The sequence below is a fragment of the Choristoneura fumiferana genome, chromosome 2 (genome assembly GCF_025370935.1).
Source record: "Choristoneura fumiferana chromosome 2, NRCan_CFum_1, whole genome shotgun sequence".
NCBI lineage: Eukaryota > Metazoa > Arthropoda > Insecta > Lepidoptera > Tortricidae > Choristoneura > Choristoneura fumiferana.
Genome location: NC_133473.1, coordinates 1,377,456 through 1,399,904, shown reverse-complemented (window position 1 = coordinate 1,399,904; position 22,449 = coordinate 1,377,456). Strand labels below are relative to the sequence as shown.

The window sequence follows — 22,449 nt, the reverse complement described above, 5'->3', positions numbered from 1 at the left end:
TTATTTTCATCTAAATTGGTTATATAGGATAAGGTTGAGAATAGTGTGTTAAAAAATATACAAGGAAACATTTGAACCGATTCCAAAAAAACATGCTAGCTTGTGCTGAGGCGCCAACCAAAAACTGGTAGAAAAATACTGTCATGGGTTTTTGAAGTTGGTTTAATTTATTAAAGTTTCCTTTGCTATTCAGTGTATTTAATTAATCTTAGTTACAATAGTTTAATGTTAATTGTCGTATTAATAGGTAATGATTACTTAAAAACTACTAGTCTATACAGATCTTAATAAAATTTTCCAATTCACACAATTTTTCCAAGAAAGTTGTCATGAAGGTTCACTTTTAATGCTTAACCGATAACCACGACTACTTTGTCAAGAGTCTGTCGACATAAAAGAAAGCCCCAATTAGGGCTATCGTTTTTTGTCTTTCTAGATGGCGCCACTGTTGCGTGAGGTTTTTAAGTGTGGCTTTCAAAGTCTGTTATTATGGGCGTGAAAACAAAGTTTAGATTAAAATCATACACCTTAAAACCGTACCCCAAAAATATCGAGCAACCACAGTGTTGCGTAGTCCCGTTTTATTTGGAAAAAAGGGAGGACAAAAGTTTCCGAAAGACCAAACTGACTCAAAACACAGACATTCATTGCCCTGTAACGCATAATTGCCATAATTAATTTCAGGTAATGCAAAATATTCACAAAAATACTTACTAATATTATAAATGCGAAAGTGTGTGTGTTTGTATGAATGTGAGTATGTTTGTCCGTCTTTCACGTCAAAACGTAGCGGCGGATAGACGTGATTTTTGGCATAGAGATGGCATAGGTTTATGGACCCGAGAGTGACATAGGCTACTTTTTATCCCGAAAAAATGCACAGTTCCCGAGGGAACAGCGCGCGATAACCAATTCAACCACCGGGCGAAAGCTAGTATTCTAATAATTATAAACAAAGCCGCGTAGTTCACCCAAAAACTATGAGATTTGACATTTCGGAGACCTCACGCTACACTAGCGCATCTAGCGGCGAATTCATACGCGATAGCCCTCATTGTAGCAAAATTACCGATTTTACAGTAACATTAATCACAATATCGATGCCTTAGATCACACTCATACTAATTAAACTTTTGTAAATTTTACAGGAGATATTTTTTTATGTTTGTACGTGAATATCTTATCAATGGTGGGGAAAAATGTTCAATTTATGACTTTCTATCTTAGAATAGGTCTTTGACATTATATAATGTCAAATATTATTTACAATTATAAAGTTTATACTGAAATTAATGTTTAAGTAGCCCGCCCCCTCAATTAATACAAGTGTGCACGTCAAAAGTATGAAATCAATGCAGTTAAGACATTGGCGAAGTACTATAGTATGAATCAGTAAAGAATATGACTCGTCAAAATAAACATTTAAATAACAAAATAAAGCTCGCAAGATGTTATTATATTGGGTGAAAACGTTTTAAAAGAAGTAAACACATCAATGCTTAATAAAATAATAGGATACAATGTAACCATCGGCACTTAAGTACAATAATTGTATCTTCAATACATTTTAGAACGGATCGTATTAAAATGGCATAACATGTTTGGGCAGATAACAAGTTCAACCAGATAAAAACACTTTTGACAAACGTGTCCCAACTTTTTTTGTACTAAAACTACTTAATTTATTATTGCAGACAAGAAAGTATAACTTTTCGATGGGACTAAATGTTCTTAGGATTGATGTACATTTCTTTGAATTTAAGCCTATCAACCTTAAATCACTTATAGTATATATTCATAACATTTAAAAAAATAATGGATTTTAGTATAATATTACACGCCTCCGTCGCAGTTAGTATTATGGTGTTACATTGTTTTTAATAGAAGCAGAAGGCTTTTCAGATATCTGAGAAGAGCAAACGACGCAAAACGCATTTATAATATATGGCAATAACAAAGTTAAATTTGTTTTTTTTTTTTTTTGTAATTAGTACGAGTGCGAACTAAGTCATCGATATGGCTTCGCCCCGCTAGCCTTTGCTACAGTACTTAGTGCTTCGTGTTTATATCCTGGGTTTTATCTTGATGGTAACACCATCCTTGGCCTTCAGGATGAGGGCCCCGCAGAGCTCGGGTTCGATCCCAGATGAGGCCAGTTGGAAGCGTCGAACTATCGCTGCCACTGTCACTTTCAGCTCCATCATGGCGAACTTTTGACCTGGTAACATACGAGAAGTATTTTAACTTAAAAAACAGTGGGTCACAATGACCCGTGATAGGTATGTAGTGGGCTACAGATCATCTTCGTTATGTAGGTATAAGGGGTATGGTATATGCTGTATGATTAAGCAAGGTCTTCGAGCAGAAGCTGTATTGTCTAACGCCTGGGTGGTCGCAATTGCATTAATCTCTTTCTAGGCTTATCCTACGCCATGTGGCAGATAGAAGTTGTGAAAGCGATTATGGTTTTAAGTGTTCAGCAATAAGGCCTCAGGTTTGAGACAGCACGGTTTCGGTTACAGGAAGTCCAGTAGTATACAGACCTTTCGAGTCGAACAGGGTAAAAAAAAATTACGCCCTTTTGATTGCAAGTGCCTGACAAACACGAGTAGATGTCCTGCAAGCGGAGTTCTGGCCAGAGAGTGTGGTGTTACGTCGTTTTAGGGAAGTGAAGATAAAAAAATCTAAATTGTTGCAGTCACATAATTATAAAGGGCGACTCCGGAGACACAATACAAGTATCCTATATTACTTGTATTGTGCCGGAGACGTGAGCGAAGCCCAATCCTACAGAATTAGCAATTATAGAATTAGCGAAAATAACGTTTTTTTCAAACGCTGGATACAAAAAGTATTCAATTTATACTAAGTGCATTATTCACTCTGCGGCAGGAAGGGCAATTAAAAAACCGTGAGGGGTTTTACTTTAATATGACTGTGAAGCATTAAATTACTGAGGGTGTAAGATTGGTCCTGCTAACGTCTCCCAAATCACCCAGTATGTAATCCTTACATCACATTAGTCAACACGTACATGGTTTTGGAAGTTATATGTAACTGGTTTCCTTTCGTGATGCATGGTTTATTTTACAGCTGGAATGAATTTGTGATTATACCTATGCAGTTCCTAGGCCCAGCACTGAACGGGATCCAACTGTAAGCATTCCCTGCTTTCGTGGCTTTTAGAAATCGCTCTGGTTTGAAGGCCAGGGGGTCCTCATACACGTCGGGATGTCGCTGGAGGTGGAATATGTTCAGGATCACAGACGTGTTCTTCGTCAGGTTCATCCCCATGACGTCTAAAATCAGTATTCATTGCAGTGTTTGCAGTCGATCAATCAACGACCATAGCTTGTCTATTGCAGAATATGGCCTACGTGCCATAGCTTTCTGTTTGTTTCTGTTCCTTCATGTTATGCCATAGCGTTTTTCACACCCGACGCAAAAAGAGGGGTGTTATAAGTTTGACCGCTATGTGTGTCTGTCTGTGGCATCGTAGCTCTCAAACTGTTTAAGCCGGTGTTGCCATATAATTTAATAATAAGTATTTTCTAATTTTTATTTCAAATTAGTTTTTAGATAAGGTCCTCAATGAAAATCAGCGCCACGGCTTGCCGTGGCATAATACTGAGTGGAGAGCATAGCGTCATTTATGTCTTGTATTTGTTCTATCTTTCTTTCTTTCTTTAAACGGGTGGACCGATTCGAATGTGTTTTTTTTAATTGAAAGCAGGTTTTCTAGCGATGGTTCTTAGACACGTTTAATCAAAATCGGTTCACCCGCGCGTTTAAGAGCTACGGTGCTGCAGACAAACACACAGATAGACAGACAGACAGATAGACAGACAGACAGATAGACAGACACACACAGCGGTCAAACTTATAACACCCCTCTTTTTGCGTCGGGGGTTAAAAAGTGTGAACTAAAGAACTGTGTTACGGTGATATTAACTTCATTTGATACATTCTGCCCGGTTCACATTATTACAGAAAGATCGTGCCAGTAGCGATACATTGCGGGGTCACAATCCAAGCGAGTTACACGAGATCGATCGAGCACCGCAGTATCATGCTGCTGGAACGGTTTTACTGGAATATGTGAACCAGGCATAAGCCAAAATTACTTACTAAGACAAGGTTGCATGGTGGCATAGGAATAAAATTGGTTGACTACGTTTTTGTCTATGATTTGACACTCGCCCCAAACAATTTTCTATAGAAATGACCCAGTGGCGTAGCGTAGTAGTTGGGCGGTCCGCCTGGGCGGCATATTTAGGGGGCGGCAAAATACCATAACTCATAACCGCTGATAACCGCTGGTCGAAGAACTAATAACCGCTAGGGCAAACGAGTTCTTGAGTGGAGACCGCGAATCGGCAAGCGTGGCGTAGGACGCCCTCAGACTAGGTGGAGCGATGATCTTCGCAGGTTAGCTGGCGATAACTGGATGCGACTGGCCGAGGATCGTGCTCAGTGGCGTGCAACTGGATAGGCCTATGTCCAGCAGTGGGACTAAGATAGGCCGCTGATGATGATGATGATGAAAATACCATAAAAAATAATGTATATGTGAAGTTCCAATCTGCACTGGGCCCGCGTGGGAACTACGCCCAAAGTCATTCCGAGAAGACTGTGCCCAGCAATGGGACGTGTATAGGCTGGCATGATGACGATGATTCCGACCGATTAAAACGGACCGATTAGAATGAGTACCTACCCTAAATAATGGTGATTTTCCACCGGCGTGGCGAGATGAGAATTGAAATTTGTATGCATTCTCGCGCATCCGTCGCGAGCCGCCGCGAGCCGCCGCGGACGCCGCCATACAAATTTCAATTCTCTTCTCTTCTCGCCTCGTCTCGTCTTGTCTAGTCTGGCCTCGCCGGTGGAAAATGACATCAATCACCCCCCTAAACCTTCACGAAACGAGACAATTTTGATGTCATACGATTCAGTAGACCTTAATCTAGGGCTGCACGTTTTTTTTTATTAATTCAGTTTGGTTTATTAAAAAAAAATTAAAACGCCCGAGGTAATTTTCTCGTCAAAAACACAGATATTTAGATGCTTACAACTTTTGTTTAAAACAATATCTCTGTAAAATGAAAACGTACGGCCTTAGTTTTTCATTATATCTACTACATATCCAAAAAATATTAAAATTGGACTACGTTTAAGGGAGGAAAACGTTATCGCTTTTGTATAAAAAATTATAGCTACACAATCCTCTTAAGAGGGCTGCAAAATTTTCTTCCGCCCCGGGCGGTTGATACGCTACGCCACTGAAATGAGAACGGGCTCTTAATGTACATTTTTTATCATAATAACGTACCTATGTCCTTCGTCATGAGTCGTTGAATTAACGGCACTGAAGGATACAGTCGAAGTGATTCTTTGATAACACAATCTAAATATTTCATCTGCTGTAATTCACTGTAAAACAAGAATAGTCAATATAAAATCCTTACTATCTACCTATATTGTCCTTAAAAGCGATCCCTCCCCCTAACTAGTATTATAAAAGCGAATTGGAGTATGTATGTTTGTAAGTTCGTTTGCTATGTATTCAAGCTTAGAATACTCAACCAATCGTGACGAGATTCGGTGTGGAGATAGCTTAAGTCTCTAGAACAGTGTTTTTCAACGTGTGGGTCGTGACCTCATTATGTTAAATTTAAAAATATTTATTAAGGCACTTGTCCTACCGCCGACGATGAGCGAGAAGCGAGCAGAGCGAGTAACTAGAAACGAGTGGGCGAGCAGTGAAAAGCGAGTGTTCGAGAACGACGGGCGATTGCTCGCTCCACTCGCTCGAGCCGGGCGGCCGCCAAGCTAACAGCGCTGAGCGAGTATCGCTGAGCTAGTTTTATAGCTCAGCGAGTTTTATAGCTCTTGTCGCTGCGACAAAAGATGTAAGAGCGAGTTCTCGCCGGCAGTGTGAACCGCCAGCGATCAACTATTAATATATATGTCTCTTTTACTCACACAGGACCTTATATCTTTTGTTCGTTTCTTGAGCGAGAAAATAGTCGATAGTCAATCGTTTCCTCGCCGGCGGTGAGACAACTGCCTAAGAGACCTAGTATTAAATTAAACCTAGTATTTTTCACAAAATAAAATACATGTAAAAAAAGCAACAGGTAGGGGGGAGGGGGGTCGCGAAATATTTTTTCATACTAAAGGGGTCGTGGTCGTGTCATGGCACGAAAAAGGTCGAAAAATACTGCTCTAGAAGAACATAGGACAGTTTTATCGCGTGTTTTTTGCTGTGTATAGAATATGTGTAAATAAATCTCTCTCTTTCTCTCTCTTAAAAATGTTGGACTCAAACATCTAATAGCTAGTGTCTAATATTAGGTAGCATGGTAAACGGTTGTGTTGCTCCGATGATGAACTCTGGCTGAGTTCGAAACGAGTCAGAGTACTTAGTGTGTTGGTGGTGATAGTAGCGGTTGTGTGATTTGTGAGTATTCTTACAGTGGAGGCGGAGGAGCTGCATGAACACACATTTGTTGCACAGACATAGCTCTTATAAAGTTGGGGGTGAGAAAAGTAAGCGTGCACATACAATTAAAGCGCGACGCCACGCACGCTTACAAACGCCATCGACGCGTGTCAGTACTAACCAGTCCCATAGGTATATTTTTATGGTCAGTTGCGAAACTCGAAGTTCGTGTCGCGCGGTCCCTCTGACACTTACACTATTTAATACAAGAGCGAAAGGGCTGTTATTTCAACGTAACTATGTCCCGCCTATTACTCTCTTCTCTTCAACTAAGATTATACTCTTGTCGGTGGAGTATCTTCCACACATCCCTCCTTTGAGCCATCCTCTTGACCTCTTGATACGACGCGACGCCAACTTTCTCCTTTATCTGATCGATGTATTACATATGTATGTATATACTCATATCACCATATTATGATATTGTCGCAGTGCTATTTCGCCACTTCTGAACACTCCCGACTGAGCCCGATTAGAGCCGAGTTACAGTCACAGCACTCCACAGCCCCGTGATTTTGAGTAACAGAGACTGCGCTAGGAACAGTAGGAACGGATGTGATTTTGTAACGTTGTTCTTTTGTGAAAAGTCACCTTTTGACGGCGAGTGACATCTATCCCCCATGTCTACTTGTACCTGGCCGTCAGCGGCTCGCTCGCGAATTACGTATACTGGTTTTTGGTAACTGTAACGTACAACGGATACAGTTACAGCTCGCTGATGAGTACCCGGCTTTTTAGCAGCAGTGTGTGAGCGCCTTAAAAGTTCATAGTTCATTTAGAATGAAACACTTACGCATAAGTCGGTTCCCTTTCGGAGTCATCACCAAGTATCTCCTTTTGTTCCTCCAGCACTTTTCGCTGGACGTCTGGATGGTTCGCTATACAGTACAGCGAGTAGACCATACCCGAAGCTGTGGTGTCATGACCCTGAACAGATAAACATCATCATCATCATCAGCCAACATCAACAGATACAATATAACATACAACATGTTAATGGAAAAGCCACCCCTCACTTTACGTCTATGGGAGGTAACCTAAAAAATTTTTTTTGTTATTTTTTTTGTACCATTTTGTCTGCATAGTTTACATATATATCCGTGCAAAATTTCAGCTTTCTAGAATTGATAGTCCCTGGGCAAAGCCACGGACGGTCAGACAGACCGACAGACATGGCAAAACTATAAGGGTTCCGTTTTTGCCATTTTGGCTCCGGAACCCTAAAAAGAATAAACCTTTTTCTCCTTTCTCTCCTATTTTAACTTTAATTTTTTGCTTTTCGGTTTTATCGGCGGTTTAATTTTTAGTCGTTAAACTCTTGTGGGAGAGAGGTGGTCGTCTTTGTAACTGCCCAAAAGGAGGATCCTGTTGTTATTTATAACAATGGTTACCTCAAACATGAACGTGTCAACTTCCTCCCTCACTGCTTTGTCGCTGATCGGTTTGCCGTCTACCTCCGCGAGTAGCAACAAGTCCAAGAAGGCATATTTGTTTTTCATACCTAGAAATGATATATGCACGTATGTACTCGTTAAACGAGTAACTAAGCTGTGTCCTAAAAATCGATTTATCTTTTTTTTTTACGTTTTCGCCCGCGTGGAATTCGGCTATCGCGCGCTGTTCACTAGGGAACTGTGCATTTTCCGGGATAAAAAGTAGCCTGTGACATAGCTGTGTCACTCTCTGGCCCATAAACTATCTCTATGCCAAAAATCACGACGATCCGTCGCTTCTTTTCGACGTGAAAGACGGACAAACATACAAACACGCACACTTTCGCATTTATAATAATAAATTAGTATGGATAGCCAGTTAAAGTTCCACGTGACGTCACAGGCACCCACTCCCAAACTTTGACACGACATTTTTGTCATTTTTGTTTAATTGACAAAAGAAAGAAATGGGTATCCGATATTTTTTTTTAAATTTCACTGATGGACTACCTACGGTACTTACCTATTTTTAAGAATCTACACCATTCTGTGCAGCAGGTCATTTGCTTGGGTAAGTTTTTTATTTATGAAAGCTTAGCGAACGTGTAGGGGAGACCAAGGAGAGTTGTGACAGAGGGGAATAGCGAGCTCGCAATAGCGCGCGTTATTTAGTTCAAGTCTCAAACTATCTAATGCGTCGAAAATACAAACTGAGACATGGATGCACAGAAAAACCAGAAAAAGAGACCAGCGCTGGGAATCGAACCCAGGTCCTCAGCAATCCGTGCTGCAATCAAATTACTAATTTGATTGCTTAGTAGCGATATCTCTTACCTAGGTGAGCGGTTGGTTCCGAAACAGTGTGACGTCTCTCGATGAGAGCGGAATATAGATGTCGCTAGTGCTGCTGCATAAGTAGCGTAGTAGAAATAAGCAACCTGAGATATGTATGCATAGGAAAATTCGTGTCTAGATTCCTGTCGAGCGGTGGTGTAGGGGTTATAGCCGCCAGCACGGATTGCTGAGGACCTGGGTCGATTCCGCGCTGGTCTCGTTTTCTGGTTTTCTGTGCTCCATGTCTCAGTTTGTATTTTCGATATGGTTTCACGGGATACCCGTAAAAGTAACAAATTTGGAGTTGAAATAAAAAATACAAATGACTCCAAAAAACCAATCATTATCTAACGCGTGCTGTTATGAGCTCGCTAGCAGTTTACGTTCCCAAAAATCGACGTTTTCACACTCTCCCGTTCTCCCCTATATACTTACCAATATTATCATCACTTTGAATCCTAACATCAGCACTTTCCAGCTCGCGTCTTCTAGTCTGAATGACTTTGTTTGTATGCCCGTGTAAGATCTCCAAAGACCTGTTTTGTTCCCCCTTGTAGGAGGACAAGCTGAAGAGGAAGTCGTTTCCTAAGAAGAGGTTGCGTTGGCGCAAAGAGACTATCTCGCTCAACCTGTAAGTGGGGTAAAGTACCATCAGCCAAATAAATGGTCTTTCAATTTTTAAACAAGTTTCTATCAAATCACGTCTTTTATTGGCATTATTGTTTTATGATTATTACCCACAAAGAGATAAAACTATGTAGCAATCAAGTAAGAACATGCTATCTCAGATTTAGTGACTTACGTTTCGATGGCCTTCACGTATTTGGATTCCGTGTCATTCAGAGCGTTGAAAGAAACCCCCATTATGGATTCTAAAACATTTTTTTATAGATAAATAAATGTAGCTTACTAAGTTTTTAGGGTTCCGTAGCCAAAATGGCAAAAACGGAACCCTTATAATTTCGCCATGGCTGTCTGTCTGTCTGTCCTTCCGCGGCTTTTCTCAGGGACTATCAATTCTAGAAAGCTGTAATTTTGCACGAAGATATATGTAAACTATGCCGACAAAATTGTATAATAAAAAACCCAAAAAATTAAAACATTCAGGATGGTAGTAAGTATATCAAACTTGCAAGGAAAACTATAACAGTTAAGTTTTCTTGAGAATTATTAGTAGTTTAAGAGTAAATAGCAGCCTAAGGTATAAAATATAACTAAACTTGGAATATTCCGTACAAAGTACGAAATCCTTAGAAAAATATTACTTAATTTTTTCGTAATGGCTACGGAACCCTATTCCGGGCGTGTCCGACACGCTCTTGGCTGGTTTTTAAGTTTTGTATAAAGCTTCGTTTGCACCAATAATGTGCGAGGACGCGCTTCATTTACCTCGTCTCGCTCCGCTCAATCCTCGCAATATATCTCTGGTGGAAACGCAGCCTTAAGAAGGAAGAAGAAGTGATTTGTTATCGATTCCGTTTTGGGTCCTCCGGCCCGGTGAGACCATAAGCTTTACAACCTATTCGTAGAGAGTTGATAAGTATGATATCGTCTCGGAATAGCGACTGTCGCTAAATTATTGCTAACTGTATGACGGACAACGTTTATCACAGAGCGCAATGAGTTTAGTGGTACCGGTATAATCGTGGTAACCGGTGGTAACGGTACGGTACGTGGTACCGTGGTAATGGCGGTGGTCATGTGAGTATCGAATCTGTTACACAAATTAACTTGTAGCACAAGACGTTAATAACGAAAAGCTTATCTAGTGTGACCAGTCTTCAATTTCCTAGCTATAAAATCATTTTTTATAATGTTTTTGATACAAGTTTTTAATAGGGATAAGTTCTCCTTTGTACATATATTTCATTGTTTGTCATCTTTGTTTGTTTACTTATTTTGTACAATAAAGAGTTTACATACATACATACATAATGTCTTAAGCTTTTGTGATTTTCACTCATAGTCAAAATACCAACGTACATACAGACTTATCACGCTAACACACACGAGTAATATTTACCTCGACGTTTCGGCAACATTACAGTGGCCGTGGTCACGAGTAGACACTAACCTACTACTACTACTACTACTTAATAGTTACGTAGGTAGTAAAGGGTTCTTTTACTTGTCACTATTTTAACCCCCGACGCAAAAAGAGGGGTGTTATAAGTTTAACCGCTCTGTGTCTGTCTGTCTGTAAGTCTGTCTGTCTGTGGCACCGTAGCTCTTAAACGGGTGGACCGATTTGAATGCGTTTTTTATTTGAAATCAGGTTCTCTAGCGATGGTTCATCAAAATCGATTTAACCGTTTTTGAGATATTAAACTTTGAAGTGACAAAGCGGGGTTTTCCCAAAACTTTTGTAAGTTTTTCGAACCTTCGTAGCTTTTCATTTTACTATGCAATTAGTAAGAATTTTAATTTATTTATTGAAAATACTCAAACGGTCATTTTGGCTTTCTTCCTACGCTTTGGCTAAGTTCAGCATTCTTTCGACTGCGATGATTGGCTTACCTGTGACATTGTCCAAAGCAGCTAGTGCCATAATAGGGAACAGATCGAAGACAGTCCCATCAGCCTGGTGCCAGAGCTGGTTAGTCAGCACCTTCGTGTTCTTCAGGAACACGGGCAGAAAGCTCTGCAGGATGTTGTAGTGGAAGGCTGGGGTCAGGAACTTGCGGTGGGACTTCCATCTGTGACCTTGGGAGACATTATTATTTACTTTCTAATTTATTTAATAATTAATTAATTTAGGTTATAAACATTTTTTATAGATACGTATTAAGACCAACCCTACACTCTCAGTAATATAATTTGATATTAAGTAGTTCGTTCACAATAATATTTAAATAAAACCCCACATGTTAATTGCAGTGACCATGCACTTGGTGAGCGATGCACTAATTTAATAATTTTTACTTGCAAGTGCAACATTTAAAAAATTAACGTTAGTCTGAAGGTGGTTTTCCACCAGTAAGGCGAGACGAGACGAGGCGGGACGAGGAATTGAAATTTGTATGGCAGCGCCCGCGGCGGCTCGCGGCGGGCGCGCGAGAATGCAATACAAATTTCAATTCTCGTCTCGCCTCGCAGGTGGAAAATCACCATTACTAACAGTTCTTTCATTCTAGCATGTTGCGAGTGACACTTGATGCACGTTTTCGTTGTACTCAAAAAAGTTGCTGCGTCTAAATATATGGAAGTATATTTCAGTTGTAGCCTGAATATTACTGGCATAATAAATGTTTGAACATAAAGAACTATGTATACGAAATAAATGTAAGCTGTCAGATTTTTATAATCAATTATTAATTCAAAGCACAATTAACTGAAGAACGTAATATGCATGTAACGTTACGTTTAATGATGGACTATGGATCTCGAGTATATCGGTACTTATTAATTGGTATGTCACGAATATTCTTGCAAACTCCGTTTAGTCTTTACTTAAGTGGCAAATAATATTCAACCTAGAATTTCACTAATATTCTCATCAAAATTAGCGTAATAATCGGATTTATGATGACATTAATTATGATTAAGATTTTAAAATTATTAGTTTTATCGACTCGAGTTTCGACACATTGACTCTTTAGTCTTCCCCGCACCATGCTACAATGTAATTAACGTTAATACAGCAGGGCTACTACGAAACTCGAAACTCGAAGTTCGTATCGTACCGTCCCTCTCGCTCTCGTATTAAATAGTATAAGTGTCAGACGGACCGCACGACACGAACTTCAAGTTTCGAGTTTTGTAGTAGCCCTGCTGGTATGAGAGAGAGAGAGAGAGAGAGAAGCATTTATTTACACATATTCGATACACATAAAAATACATTAGATGGAAAAAATAAAAATAACATCGAATAGTATAAAGTGGACCCCACTCAGCATAGTGTTACGGCAAGCCGCAACGCTGTTTTTCAGTGGGACCCATGGGTATGGTAGCCTTAACCACAGCCTTAACTAATTAAATCCGATAGGGTAAGTCCAATCCAATCCAATCCAATCTTGAAGATAGTCAACGATAAAGATAAAGATATTAAAGATAAAGGTATTATTATAAATATAAATCAAATTATAGATTGATAATAATTAAATTTTACTAAATTAAAATCTATAATTATAATAATAACAGATAATATAATTAAAGCTAAACTAACTTCATAAGAAATTGTTTGAGCTACAGCTCGTAACCCCCCTAATAATGAATAATTTGAATTAGATGATCAACCAGAAATTATTAATGTATAAACCCCTAATCTAGTACAACAAAAAAAAAATAAAAATCCTAAATTAAATCTAATCATATTAAAATCTGTCTTGAATCATATTAAATCGGTCTGAGTGGAGAGCCTTGGGGAGGCCTATGTCCAGCAGTGGACGTCTTTCGGCTGACATGATGATGATGATGATGAGGGTAAGTCCTATTCATGTCTCCAAATCACCCTGTACGGTGACTTGACCTAAGCAGGCTAGGTTACGAAATATCTCTACGATCTCACTCGCTCACTGTTGGACATAGTCCTAGCCCATAATTATACCTCTAGTTGCTTCGGTTGGCAGCGGCTTGCATCCACGATGAAACCCGCGGCTTTAACCAGGTCATCCGTCCATCTCATTGGTGAACATCCCACGCCGCACTTACCGATCCGCGATCTCCACTCGAGAACTTTTCGGCCCAACGGCCACGAGTACGAGTACCTCATCATCCATCATCCCAGCCTATATACGTCCCACTGCTGGGCACAGGCCTCCTCTCAGAACAAGAGGGCTTGGGCCATAGTTCCACGCGGGCCCAGTGCGGATTGGGAACTTCGCACGCACCATTGAATCGCTTCGCAGGTTTGTGCAGGTTTCCTCACGATGTTTTCCTTCACCGCAAAGCTCGTGGTAAATTTCAAATGTAATTCCGCACATGAATTTCGAAAAACTCAGAGGTGCGAGCCGGGGTTCGAACCCACGACCCTCTGCTTGAGAGGCGATAGGTCAAACCACTAGGCCACCACGGCTTAGGTACGAGTACCTAATTTCCACAATCCCTCAAGCCTCAAGCAAGTTTAAGAGCAACAAATAACAGAGACATTCTAACTTTCATATTTGTGGTATATGTGGATAATTGGTGATGGATGGTGGTCCTCACTTACCAGCAGGTGTAACATTTGATCATTTGCCACTCTGTTTTGCAAAAAGCAATATTATATCCATTTACCTGTCGCCGTAAGAAGCCCATCCCCTAACCAAGGCCGCAGGAAGTAATACGATTTGCCCTTCGTGATGGTCTCTGTACTTGAAATGATATGCTGAAATAAGGAAATTTCATATAATAAAGACAACAGCGTTAAACATATACGCAAGACCGGCAACTTTTGCTGATTTGGACAACTTTCTTAAATTTTTAAAATCTTTTTGTTATGCTACGCTACTTTGTCACGAATAAATGATTTCTATTCCTATTTCATTTCAAGAAAAAAATTAAACGTTTATGGGAGACAACATGGGAAAAATAAAAATGTGCAAGTCCATGGGCGTACGCGGGGGGGGGAAGGGGAGGCAGCTGCCCCCCCTTGAAATTGTATGTTCTACAATATTATTATGCCCCGTTTACCTATGAAGCAGGATCCTTTGCGGATGTTTGCCCTACGCACTACATATACCTAGTGTTCATGTCTGTAGGTGTCTTTGTGTAGTGTGTATGACAAAACAAGCGCGGGCGATCTGACCTAAAAAATCTGACTTGCCCCCCCCCTAGCCAGAAGCTGGGTACGCCACTGCGCAAGTCACGGAATGGTCCTAAATGAACTATAGATCTGCTGATCTTGCAAATGGCGCTGATCTTCCCTTGGGACCATTTGGTCATCTATCGTGGATTTTTAATGCTTTATTTGTTTAATTAATTATTAGATTTTGTTCACTGTTCCTACGGTACACATCTTTTGCTGCAAGGCATAACAATCTTACTAAACTTTGAAAATAAAAACTCAAAAAAAAGATGGTATTCTCATGACATGATTTTTTCAATTCATTAGTTTATAATCTGCAGATAACCTGGCACTAACCTCCACGTATTTGGGGTGGGAGAACATGGCGTAGCTTTCCGTGGTGATGTGGCAGCGCACCGCGTCATTGTACTTGTTGGCGAAATTGCTGAATACAGTCAGCAGCTCTGAAATATGATATAATCATCATCATTACAGCCTATATACGTCTCACTGCTGGGCACAGGCCTCCTCTCAGAACAAGAGGGCTTGAGCCATAGTTCCCACGCGGGCCCAGTGCGGATTGGGAACTTCACACACACCATTGAATTGCTTCGCAGGTTTGTGCAGGTTTCCTCACGATGTTTTCCTTCACCGCAAAGCTCGTGGTAAATTTCAAATGTAACTCTGCACATGAATTTCGAAAAACTCAGAGGTGCGAGCCGGGGTTTGAACCCACGACCCTCTGCTTGAGAGGCGATAGGTCAAACCACTAGGCCACCACGGCTTCGGCAATATGATATGAGTCCATCTAAAAATCACAGTAACTAACAAGAACTACGCAGGACAATTCTGAAGAAGCATTAGCAGTTTTTTGATCTTAGCTTTTTAGCTCGTAGCAGGTCACTCATCTCAGGACTGGTCATCTAAGGATCTTTTCATGCTTAAACCGCTGAACCAAATAAGATGAATTAGCATTGGTATTTTGGAGTCTTTTTGTATTTTTTATTTCAGCTCCAAATTTATTTTACGGCATCCGTGAAAACATATCTAAAATACAAACTGCAGGATCACAGTAGAAAACCAGAAAAGAGACCAGCGCTGGGAATCGAGCCCAGGCCCTCCAGCGTTAAGGACTAAAAATAAATTAAAAATCAAAAAACCCCGAGCCTTAAAACTAAAGGAAGAAAATAAGTCTAGTGGTCTAGAACTCTGTCAGAAGCACATTTAAGGTTCAACAGTCGGGACCCATTACCAAATTTTTTGAGCTGGTTACGATTTTATGGGTCCCGACTGTTGAACCTTAATGTGCTCTTGACAGAGTTCTACACCACTAGACTTATTTTCTTCCTTTTAGTTTTTAAGGCAGTCGTTTTTTTGATTTAAATTAAATGTTTTTTTTTATAATTTTATATTTCTGTGAAAATAGTAGATTAAAGTATTATAACCTCTATATATTTAGAATGGGCTAATTATTAGCTTTCATTGATTACCATATTGTACAATACAAATTATATTTTTTTATTCCTTCGCCAATTTTTTCGCAGACGCCATATTGAAATATTATATACCCTATGTCACTCCGACATTTATGACAAATCCCAACGATACCTCATATGTTACAATCCGTCTAGCCGTTTAGGCTGTAGCGAGACCAAAGAAATGGACATACATACCCACATACATACTTACATACATACATACATACATACACTCGAAAAACATAACCCTCCTTCGGGCAGTCGGGTAAAAAGCAGGCTGAAATGTGTGGTGCATGGGAGAAACTTGTGTCTAGACTTTTGTCCAGTGGTGGTGTAGGGGTATGGCACGCAGCACGGAATGCTGAGGACCTGGGTTCTATTCCCAGCGCTGGTCTCTTTTTCTGGTTTTTTTCTGTGCATCCATGTTTCAGTTCGCATTTTCGTTAATTAAGATGAAATTTGTATGGAGATAATTTGAGATCCAGAGAAGAGCTTAAGATAGTTTTTATTCCGGATGACATGATGGCATGATGATGATGATGATGACATTGATCACTTACGAGATGAATCGACGAACAGGTAGTGCCCGTTTCCCAATCACGGGGAGGGGTAGTGGGCCCGGTATCTTGAGTCTCTTCACGTCCAGAAGCATTTTGACCCATGTTAGCAGCGCGAACACCAAGATAGCAGCAAGGATCTCGACGAGCATTTTTGTTTGTAATGTTAATGTTGAGGTAGCTGTCAAAGAAAGGTTTATCTGAGTTGCTACACTCTCGACAGTGGTCTTCATTTACGCTTTTTTATTAAGCTTGATTGTGTCTGTTTGCAGTACTAAATAAACGATATCTACATATATCTATACTAATATTATAAAGAGGAAGGATTTGGATTTGTCTTCTTTCTTAGCGACCGCGCGACCTACTGCTTAGTATGAATTTATAAAGAGCATTTCAAGATTGGTTTTAAGGAATCTTTTTGTATTTTTTATTTCAATTCCAAATATATTTTTTTTACGGTCATCCCGTAAATCCTAAATTGAAAATACGAACTGAAATATAGATGCACAGAAAAACCAGAAAATAAAGCACCAGTGCAAAATAAGTACCAGCAGTGGTGTAGCGGTATAGCACGCGGTACGGAATACCGAGAACCTGGGTTCGATTCCCAGTGCTGGTCAAAGTCAAAGTCAAAGTCAAAATATCTTTATTCAATTTAGGCTATAACAGCACTTATGAATGTCAAAAAAATCTACCACCGGTTCGGAAAAACCTCTGGTCTTATTTTTCTGTTTGTTCTGTGCATCTATATTTCAGTTTGTATTTTCAATGGAGCATTTCGTTGACCAGTGATTTTTTGTAAAGTAAAGTGCTCGGTTTTATCATTACATATTAAATAGGCACATATAATTAAGCTTAAGTACATTTCAAATTATCACTACGTATAAAAAGTAATCATTATTATCTATAAAGTTAGGTGTAAGTAACGCAGTGGACATGCATGTCCCCGTCATTTGTATGGAAATTGGTGTATTTTCCGCTGAGTTACCAATTTTTTCACAAAATTTCTTTAAATTTAAAGTTGTTTTGCTTTACAAGATTAAATTTAGTTATTTCAGTTATTATATAAGTTATTTACACTTGTAAATAATCACTAGGTATGCCTTATATTTCACAAAGCATTAATTTTACAAGTATGAAAGCAAACCAAAATGTGGTTACAATTTTGACGGTTGCCTTTGCAAATTTAAATTACTTACCCTTTGCATTATTTTATACATTTATCTAAATATTCACCAATGTATTTTATTTATTCCGTGTTTGACCTTTAGGAGGTTTTACTTGTACACACACACACCACGGATACCTACAAGGGTATCATTAAGTTTTTCTTTCTTTTAGCACCATTTATTGCCATGCATTCGGTTTTTACAATAGGAATGATATTTTTATTACAGGTAAACGGGTATTATGCAGTTGTCATGTAGGTACTAATTTCCCTTTACATTTTTATAATATTGTGTGGTGTTAAGATGAATAGCAACAACGCTCACTATTCTTTATCATGGCATACGTACTTATAGTCGGTAAGAAGTAGGTATACTACCTAAACTAAACTTTTCAAGAAAAACTTAATTATATCGCACAGTGTAAGCACAATCAACTGTACATCCTGTGCTGTGCAGCTTAATTTATCTTACGTAAACATTTTGCACTTAATTATGTATTTACCTATAAGTGTTCATATAATCAGACATCAATCTTTTAATTTAAATACAAAAGGTAGCTCGCAGTGCTAGTCATTTACAATGTCTTAAAATTTGACTATCTAAATACCAGCCTATTGATAACCGAATGTATGTAATGTTGTAGTTTTTATATGTGTATTCACATTTTACTTTACTTACAGTTTATCCTCGTCGCCAATTGTGGCGTCTTCCCTTGGAATGTAAATAAAACGCTGGGTTGATTAAGTACTTGAGATTAGATAGCACGAGATGGTAGCAGCGTCCGCTCTGCGTCAAGGCTGAGCTCGGACTGTCCGCGGGGCCTGTCCCCATCCTTTGTTTAGTATTTATTATTATAGATCATTACATTAGCGTAATTAAATAAGCATTAGCCAAATCAAATCCTGGCCTGACTTGATTAGGTTTCATCATCATCATCATCATGTCAGCCGAAAGACGTGCACTGCTGGACATAGGCCCCCAAGGCTCTCCACTCAGACCGGTCTTGTGCTATCCGCATCCACCGCGATCCCGCGATTTTAACCAAGTCGTCGCTCCATCTTGTTGGAGGCCTACCGACAGCTCGTCTCCCGGTCCGCGGACGCCATTCGAAAGCCTTCTGGCCCCATCGGCCATCCGATAAGGTTTAATTGTTCGATAATGGTTAAACTGAGCAAGTGTTGCCATACATTCTTCCGGAATATAACTTTGTTTGCGAACTACCTTCCGCTGGCGTTCGTGTCGTCACAGCCTAGTGTGTATATGCCCAACATTATGCTGAGTGGGTCCCAATTTATACTATTCGATGTTTTTTTTTCATTATTATTTCTTCCTAACGTGTTTTTTCTGTGTATCGAATATGTGTAAATAAATGTCTCTCTTTCTCTCTCTCTCTCTCATTAATATTATCGCAATACCATCACATTATACAAAAACCGGCCAAGAGCATATCGGACACGCCCAGGATAGGGTTCCGTAGCCGTCAAAATCAAACTACCCAAATTAAACAATCAAAATCCATATTTTCTAAGGATTTTGTACGGCATATTCAAAGTAAGTATATTTTACAAGTTAGAGTGCTATAAACTACTAAGAATTCTCAAGCAAACTTAGCCGTAATACTTTTTAGGGTTCCGGAGCCAAAATGGCAAAAATGGAACCCTTATAGTTTCGCCATGTCTGTCTGTTTGTCTGTCAGTCCGTCCGCGGCTTTGCTCAGGGACTATCAATGCTTGAAAGCTGTAGTTTTGCACGGTACATATTGATATTGCGAAATTATATAAAACAAAATGAATTAGTTGTGGCATACTTACTAGGGGTAAGAAGTATCAAAATATATACCATTTTTGAAATAAAAAACAAGTTATTTGATAACCTTGCCAGCTACGACATATTTGATGACGACTGTACATACCTTCGTGAACTCCTTGACAAACGCCTTTCTGGGATGAAACACTACAAAACACTGCAGACATCATAATAATTGCTCAAAAATAACTATTAGAGGTTTGTAGGATATATTGATAACTGTGATCATTGGTTTTGTTCTATTCCGCTTATCACCAGTAGCTGAGAGGCCACCTTTATGCAAACGCGTTGACGTATGCGATTGCATCCATCTCTTTCAGTCCTTCGTCTTATATCGTGTGACAGAAAGAAGTGGTGATAACGATTGTGATTCCGAGTGAGTTAGACAATGAGTAGTATTTAAAGGCACATCAAAAAGTCTTTTTTTTATTCCAAAAAAATTCACATAAAAATTACTGATTGCACAGCAAAATCCGCCATTTAAAATACATGTTATTAAGTACGTAATGAACTGCAAATTATATTCGTGGCGTACCGCATCGTAAAGTAAAGCATTTTAATTATTGCACAGCTAATAATGACAAACGCACATCATACCTTGTAACTGTTTTTTTTAATAATGCTTCTATTTTCATATAACAACATACAGCAGTTTACCTATATGAAAGAGTATTTTATTTGACATATCATCTTATTATTGATTACTATTAAGTACAACATAACTGAGATCTGCAATAAAATATAAAAATCCCCTTGTTCAGCCGCCATCAGATATTTTGAAGCCTTAATAATAGAAGGGGATATTATTAATTGTGTATCAAATATATAATTACCTATCACTTTATCAGCATTTATATACTTTTTACATCAAATAAATTACATAACCAGCCCTAGAAGGGGCCAATTATTTCCTAAATAAATTAGGTTCTGCAGGGCTACTACGAACTCGAAACTCGAAGTTCGTGTCGTGCGGTCCCTCTGACACTTATACTATTTAATACGAGAGCGAGAGGGACCGCATGACACGAACTTCGAGTTTCGTAGCCCTGCTGACGCTACGTCGGCCTCTACCGCGGCGCGCTCGCTTTACTCGCTCGGCTCGCGCGTTGTGGTCGCAATTGTACCTAACGCTCCTTCTCGCTCCGCTCGTCGTCGTACCTAATTTTCCGAAGGCAAATTGTCAATAAAAGTTATTTTGCTATGAGAATGAGTATCATCTAGGCACGCTCTAGTTATAAGTTTGACCGCTATGTATGTCTATGTGTCGTCTATGGCACCGTAGCTCTTAAACGGGTGGACCGATTTGCACTGCACTTGATTAACCTTAGCGGCCCCCCGAAGACGCTTAGATAATAAAAAATACTAGGTACTTATACTAAATTAACTTAGGCTAATTTTAACGGGAAATCAGAATAGTCCCCACGGGAAAGGGATAAACGAATTCCTCACAGATGAAGTCGCAGGCAACAGCTAGGTAGTGCATAATTATTTTTTACTTTTTAGTTGTCTTATTTGGCGGCGTTTTTTTGTCGGCGTTTTTTTCAGGCGTTTTTTTGTGTGTCGGGGGTTTTTTAAATTTTAAATTTGTTTTTTTTTTATTTCGTGTTTTTTAAACTGGTATATTATACGTAAAATAATTTATTTGTCTCGCATTAGAAGAAAAAAAGTAGCGTCGTGCTGATGTACCTATGTTTTCGAATTATCTGCAGTACTACTTTTGCTAAACATTAAATAGTTTATTTGTATTGAAATAATTTAATTGATGTACGAAAGTGTATAAATAATGAGAATAAATTGATAGGCAATGAGGGCTATCGTTTTTTGTCTCACTAGATGGCGCACTGTTGCGTGAGGTTTTTAAGTATGGCTTTCAAAGTCTGTTATTACGGGCGTGAAAACAAAGTTTAGATTAAAATCATATTTAATACATCTTAAAACCGTACCATAAAAATATCGAGCATGCCACAGTGTTGCATAGTCCCCGTTTTGTTCGGAAAAAAGGGAAGAAAAAGGTTTCCGAAAGACAAAACTGTCTCAAAACACACACATTCATTGCCCCGGAACGCATATTTGCCATAATTAATTTCAGATATTGCAAAATGTTCACAAAATTATTCTAATTATAAATAAACCCGCGTAGCTCACCCAAAAACTATGAGATTTGACATTTCGGAGACCTCACGCTACACTAGCGCCTCTAGCGGCGAATTCATACGCGATAGCCCTCATTATTTATTTGATGTGCAAATAATAATATTCCTTAGACAATAACGTGTTTAACCCGTCGAACGCCCTGAGCGCCACAGTGGCGCGTATCTAAGTACTCGTGATTAGTCAATTTTTGTTTCTAGTTTCGATCACCCTTTAACATAGGGTACTAGTCCAAAATTACCCAAAAAAGTCGTTGGTCGCGCGACGGGTTAAATTAGCATAATAATAATAAAATCATTTATTCTGGCATCATGAGCCATATAATAAATACCTTAAAGGCTGACATTAAGTAACTAAGTAAAGATTAACATCATTATAACAAGAAAATAAGAAATTAACACAAGAAACAAAATATTAAAATGCTATATGCTATTTAGTCTTGAGGAAACAAGAGTCAAGTTGAACGTACCCTTTTTATCTAGTCTAGTGAAGAAAACAAGTTAAGATAACGATGTTTTTTATGCTTTGACTATCATTCCAGGTGAACTTTATGTGGATTATTAAAGTCCATATTGTTATCTAGAGTATGTACACGTGTTGTGAGATCATGGTGTTTGTTAACCCCCGTCGCAAAAAGAGGGGTGTTATAAGTTTGACCTCTATGTGTGTCTGTCTGTGGCACCGTAACTCTTTAACGGGTGCGCCGATTTGAACGCGGTTTATTTTTATTTGAAAGCTGGTTCTCTAGGGATAGTTCTTAGATATGTTTTATCAAAATCGGTTCAGCCGTTTCAAGATCATCAGCTCTTTTG

At 39.2% G+C, this 22,449-nt stretch overlaps 1 pseudogene; it reads right to left on the bottom strand.

Moving 5' to 3' along the window:
* Positions 1 to 1,293: 1,293 nt before the first annotated feature.
* On the bottom strand, positions 1,294 to 19,683 carry LOC141445624 (cytochrome P450 4d2-like; annotated as a pseudogene).
* Between the last annotated feature and the right edge of the window lie 2,766 nt (positions 19,684 to 22,449).